The sequence below is a fragment of the Dasypus novemcinctus genome, chromosome X (genome assembly GCF_030445035.2).
Source record: "Dasypus novemcinctus isolate mDasNov1 chromosome X, mDasNov1.1.hap2, whole genome shotgun sequence".
NCBI lineage: Eukaryota > Metazoa > Chordata > Mammalia > Cingulata > Dasypodidae > Dasypus > Dasypus novemcinctus.
In genome coordinates this window covers 159,328-165,567 of record NC_080704.1, presented here as the reverse complement: position 1 = coordinate 165,567, position 6,240 = coordinate 159,328, and the positions used below count along the sequence as shown (strand labels likewise).

The window sequence follows — 6,240 nt, the reverse complement described above, 5'->3', positions numbered from 1 at the left end:
GGCACTTTCTAAGCCTCCCCCGAGGGACCCAACCTCACGCTTGGCCTCTGTGCCGCGCTGAGCAGCACAGACTCCAGGTCCACCAGAAGCTGTGGACGGAGCCTCGTTTGGTGAAAGGGTCTTTGCGGATGGCCTCGGGTAAGATGAGGCCGTGACGGTTAGCGTGGGCCCTCGTCCAGGATGACTGGTGTGTTTGAGAAGATGGCGCGTGCGACACACAGGCGTGGAGAGGAGATGGATTGGGAAGACGGAAGCAGCGAATGGGTGATGAATCCGTGAGCCAGGGGACCCAAGGATGCTGCCACCAGAAGAGGCTGGCAGAGGCAGGATGGACCTCCCTAGAGCTGCCCACACCTTGATTTTGGCCTCCGGCCCTTGGACTGTGGGAGGACCTTGATCTGTTGCTTTAAGGCACCCAGTGAGCGGTGCTTTGTTACAGATGACGCAGGAAAGTAACAGGAAGCCCCTAAGACGTACCTCCAACCGAGCCCCACGGGCTGTTGCACAGAATTTTCTGGTCCATCACTCTAGGTGCCCGGAGAACCTGTGACTCCTCCTCTTGGTCCAACATCCCATCAACATCCAAATGCCCCCACACCTTCCCGCGTCTCTGTTTCCCTCCTGGTCCAGCTGCCTCCAGCTCTTCTCACATCACCAGAACAAAGTCCTGGGGATCTCCTCCATGCTCTGCTCAAGCAACCAGCAAGAACGCTGAAGAAGGCAAAGCGTGGTCAGCGCACCTCCCTGGGACCCCGCAATGGTGCAATTCTAACTGGCTTCTGTAATTCCTACCCTGTGCACATGCCTTGTACAAACACCTCCAGCATGGGCAGGGCCAGTGCATTTGGTGGCATGTCACTTCCCTGGTTAGGTTGCTAGGCGGTGGACTTTGAGTTACTTCAAAGGGAGATGACCCAGGTGGGCCTGGTCTAATCAGGTATGTCCTTCAAAAGAAGGTGAAGCCTCAGAGAACTGCTGTCCTGCTGACTCGGAGGACACAGCAAAGTTCCGTGTCGTGGAGAGGCACTGGACGCCACGTGTGGGAAACAGCTGAGCTCTGGTCAGCCTGAGTTCCAGAAGGACTGTGGACCCACCCACTGATCTGAGACTATCGGGTTTATTTCTAAGTGTTTGTTAAGCCACTGAAGCTGGAGGGCCTGTTTGTTACACGAGCTTAGCTTACCCTAACTGATACAAGATACTGATACATACCGGCACTGACTCAAGAGGGAATGGGATGATACATTTCCGAAGCTATTGTGGTTGGCCAAAGAAATCTGATTTATTGGACTCATCTCACTCAGCTAAGATGGAGTTGAAGAAGGACAACCACCACACCATGGAGCCTAGAGTGCCTACAACTAAAAGAGGGAGGATTGCATCCAGTATCCATGTGGAATCTGAGCCTCCTCTTGACATAGAGGTGCAATGGACACAACCAATCCAAAGTCCACAGAGAAAAGGTGGCATTGGAGTGGGAAAAGTGGACATGGTGGCTGATGGGTATGGGGAATGGCAGGAAGAGATGAGATGTGGAGGCGTCCTTGGGACATGGAGCTGCCCTGGATGGTGCTTCAGGGGCAATCACCGGACATTGTAAATCCTCACAGGGCCCACTGGATGGAATGGGGGAGAGTATGGGCCATGATGTGGACCGTTGACCATGAGGTGCAGAGGTGCCCAGAGATGTACTTACCAAATGCAATGGATGTGTCATGATGATAGGAATGAGTGTTGCTGCAGGGGGAGTGGTGGGTGGGGGTGGTGGGGTTGAATGGGTCCTCATATATATTTTTTAATGTAATATTTTTACAGAATCAATAATAAAAAAAATTAAAAAAAAAAAAGAAAGCTGGTCTCTTTATTACATAGAGCAGCTTTGAGAGATGCAGTAACATTCTCTGCGGAGCCACTTCTCACCCGGCGCTTGATGAAAGCAACGGTGGAGTATTGATGTTAGCAGAGGGAAAGAGGTAAGGCTTCCTTCTTTCTCACCTCCTCTGGCCCTCATGCCACCATGTTCACCAAAGGAAACACAGTGCTCCGAGGCCAAAGTGTCGGGAGATGCTGATCAGAGTTCCGTTTTCATTACTTCATCTCACGGAATAAGCCTGATGCCACGGAGAGGAGGGACCCGATGGATATGAGCTCTTGTGCTCCACTGGTGGCCGAGTGACTATCCCTTTTGTTTTTGATTTTCCTGTTTTTCTTTCGGTCTAGAGAGAACAGGGGGTTTCCAGGTTTTTGTTTTTAATAGAAGTAAAAGAATTTATAATCACACTTGTTTGTACACACATATATTTTTTGAAGGACACAACCGAAAATAATATTAGCTTTCTATTTTGAGGAAATGGACATATGGACAACTTGAGAAAGGAAAGAGATTTCCCATTGTCCACATTTATTTTAACGTTTTTCTTCCTCTTTATTTTCTTTTAAATGGTACATTAAAAAAACATGAGGTCCCCATATACCCCCCACCCCCCTCACCCCACTCCTCCCACATCAACAACATTTTCCATCATTGTGGCATGCCCACTGCACCTGGTGAATACATCTTGGAGCACTGCTGCACCACGTGGACAGTCGTCTACACTGTAGTCTACACTCTCCCCCAGGCCACCCCGTAGGACATGGCAGGACACACAATGTCCAGCATCACTTCTCGGCCTTTTGGCTAAGATCAAGTGTAGTATCTGTTCTTATCGGTTGCCAGGTTTTTATGAAGAGACAAGGGTGAGAATGTGAGCGCAAAGGTGATTTTTTGGCAACCGTGAGTGTGGCTTTGATAAAGGCGTGGTGTGTGAGGCACTTTGGAACCAGAGGCAGCTTCCTGTTTCCAGGCCAGGAGGTCCCTGTGTGAGGATGTCCAATCAGCGGGTGTCGTTTCTAGTCTCCTGTGTGAAGAGACACAAGAAGAGGGTCAGGCGTATCACTTTTTCAGAGATTTAGAGACACACTCGTGGCCAGGAAGAGTTTCCTCCATTGGTTCAAACCTTAGAGGGACGCAGTTCCTGAAAAACTTACTGGGAAGTAGGAAGGCGAGTCTCTGCTGCTCTGTGTGATGGCACAGCAAAGAGCAAATCTCTTGAGCCACCCCAGTTCCACTCAATTCCACTCAAGGGAGGATGCCTCCTTTTCATAAATCCCCAGGTGCAAATGATTGCAGTTGGAGTAACCGTTCATTATTGGGTAGTAGCAATAGCTGACATCTGTAGAGCTTCTTACAGTTTACATAGTGGGATCAGAGTGGCCGAAGAGATTCGCTCTTTGCTGTGCCATCACAAGTTGTAGCAGAGACCCCTACCTGCTGTTTCCCACAGTGGGGTTTGGTAAGACGGGACAGAGAACTGTTGCACCAACTTCTCGCTCTCTGCCTTTGTAGGTATCTCAGAATTCTTGACAAAGCTGGGAGCCAAGGAAAAGACAAGATCTGATTACTCATGAGAGCAGCAGGAGCCCTCACACTTTTTTTTTTACGTACCAGGGATTGAACCCAGGACCTCTTGCCTGGGAGGCAGGCGCTCAACCACTGAGCAACACCCATTCCCCAATGTCGGTTTTTTTGTTTGTTTTTTTCAAATTCTACTCAACTTATTCATTTAAAAAAAAATATTACATTCAAAAAATATGAGGTCCCCATTCACCCCCACCGCCCCCACCCCACCACTCCGCCCACAGTAACACTCTCCCCCATCATCATGACACATCCATTGCATCTGGTGAGTACATCTCTGGGCATCGCTGCACCCCATGGCCTGTGGTCCACACCATAGCCCACGCTCTCCCACGTTCCATCCAGGGGGCCATGGGAGGACATACAATGTCCGGCAATTGTCCCTGTAGCACCACCCAGGACAACTCCAAGACCTGAAATTGCCTCCACATCTCATCTCTTCCTCCCATTCCCTGCTGTTTGTTTGTTTTTAGGAAGCACTGGGGATCGAACCCAGGACCTCTCATGGGAAGCAAGTGCTCGACTACTTGAACTACATCCACTCCCCCTTAGCATCTTTAAGCAAAACCAAATGAACAGAAGGAGCTTCTGTTTATTTTTACCAAATCCATTCTCTCACAGCTCTGGAGCCAGAAGTTGGATCTCGAGGTGTGGGCAGGGCTCTGCGCCCTCGGGGGTCTCTTTAGGGGAGGGTATTTCCTGCCTCTTCCAGCATCTGGGGGCCCAGGTGCTTTTAGAGAGATAGATGATGAATAGATAATGGATAGATAGATAGATAGATAGATAGATAGATAGATAAATGATGGATAGATAATGGATGGAAAGATAGATGATGGATGGATCGATGATGGATGGATAGATGATAGATGGGTAGATAGATAAACAGATGATAGATGATGGATGGATGATGGATAGCTAGATGATAGATGATAGATAGATGATAGATGGGTGGATGGATAGATGAGAGATGATGGATGGATGGATGGATGGAAGGATGGGTGGATAGATGGAGAGATGATAGATAGGTAGATGATGGATGGATAGATAGATGATGGATGGATCGATGATGGATGGATAGATGATAGATGGGTAGATAGATAAATAGATGATAGATGATGGATGGATGATGGATAGCTAGATGATAGATGATAGATAGATGATAGATGGGTGGATGGATAGATGAGAGATGATGGATGGATGGATGGATGGATGGAAGGATGGGTGGATAGATGGAGAGATGATAGATAGGTAGATGATGGATGGATAGATAGATGATGGATAGACAGATGATGGATGGGTAGATAGATAGAGATAGATGATAGATGATGGATGGATGATGGATAGATGATAGAAAGATGATAGATGATAGATGGTTGGATGGATGGATAGATAGGTGATAGATAATAGATGACAGATGGATGAATGGATGGATAGGTGATAGATGATGGATGGGTGGATGGATAGATGGAGAGATGATAGGTGGGTAGATACATAGATGTTGGATGGGTAGATATTGATGATACATTAGATGGATAGGTAGACAAGTAGATGATAGATAAGAGATGGATATAGATGATAGAGTAGATTGGTAGACAGAAAGATGATAGAAGATAGATGATAGACACACAGACAGACAGACAGACAGACAGACAGACAGATAGATAGATAATAGATGGATGACTTCTTGGCTTGTGGCCGCAGCACCCCAGTGTGGCTCCATCTCTCCTCTGACTCCCCTTTTGTCCTTCATGGGGCCTTGCCATTGAATTTAGGGCCTGAGTAGTGCAGGATAGCCCAGTCTCGAGATCCTTATACCTGCAGGGTTCTCTCTTCAAACAAGGCCCCTTTCTGAGGTTCTGACTAGACATGGACTTGGGGGAGGAGAGCACCATAAACCCACTGTGGCTTCCATCCCTCTTCTCCTGCCCGTGATGATTCCAGTCTTGGCGAAGGACTCGAGAGCCATGTTTGCTCCACTCTGGGATGGGCAGAATCATCTAGAAAGATGGCCCTCGTGGGGTTGGCTTAGCCCTCAGCTCTTGGGGACCCCCGTAGTGAGGCATGGTGGGTGCTTCATTTTGGCGAGACCCTCCCTGCCACAGGCTCTTCCCACACTCCTCTCCTGATGTGAATTTGGGGCTCCCAGTGTACTGAAGGCTTGAGGGTCACCTGTATCCCCAGGGGGTGGCGTCCCCCAGCTGCTCAGAGCCATACCCTCTCAGCCCCTTGCCAGCGCCGCCCTGGCCCTTGGGCAACAGGCACACTGCATCAAGGGCTTTGATTTCCTTAGGTCTTGGTCCAGCCACTGGCCCGGGAAAGGCACTGCCAAGACTGGACATGTGGATGTTTTCTTGGCTTGAAGTGAGAGCAGGGAGCAGGTAGGGTAAGAAGCCAAAGACTGCGAGGTGCCCCTGACCTCACGCCCGTGTTTCCGAGGGCGGGTCATCACTGAGGAGCTGCTATTGGCACCTCCTGCCATCAATCACCCCTGGGCCAAATGGGGGGTGCAGTACCTGAAGGGGTCAGGTGTGGAAGGAAGCAGGGGCGCTGGCGTTCTTCAATGGGGACCCCTAGGGAACATCTGCAATGCCGGGGGTTACTTTTGGTTGTAGAAACTGTGGGGGTGGATGCTCCTGGCATTCAGGGGGTGGAAAACAGGAATGCTGCTCCACGTCCTGCAGTGCACAGGACGCCACCGCCCCAGAGTGTCATCCATCCCCAGCGCATGAGACCCTCGGTCTATCTATTAATCAATCAGTCTATCATCTATCTTTCTATCCATC

The 6,240-nt window shown here is 49.4% G+C and overlaps 1 pseudogene; it reads left to right on the top strand.

Annotated features, from left to right (window-relative positions):
* The first annotated feature begins 2,657 nt into the window (after window positions 1-2,657).
* On the top strand, window positions 2,658-2,766 carry LOC111762137 (U2 spliceosomal RNA; annotated as a pseudogene).
* The last annotated feature ends 3,474 nt before the right edge of the window (window positions 2,767-6,240 follow it).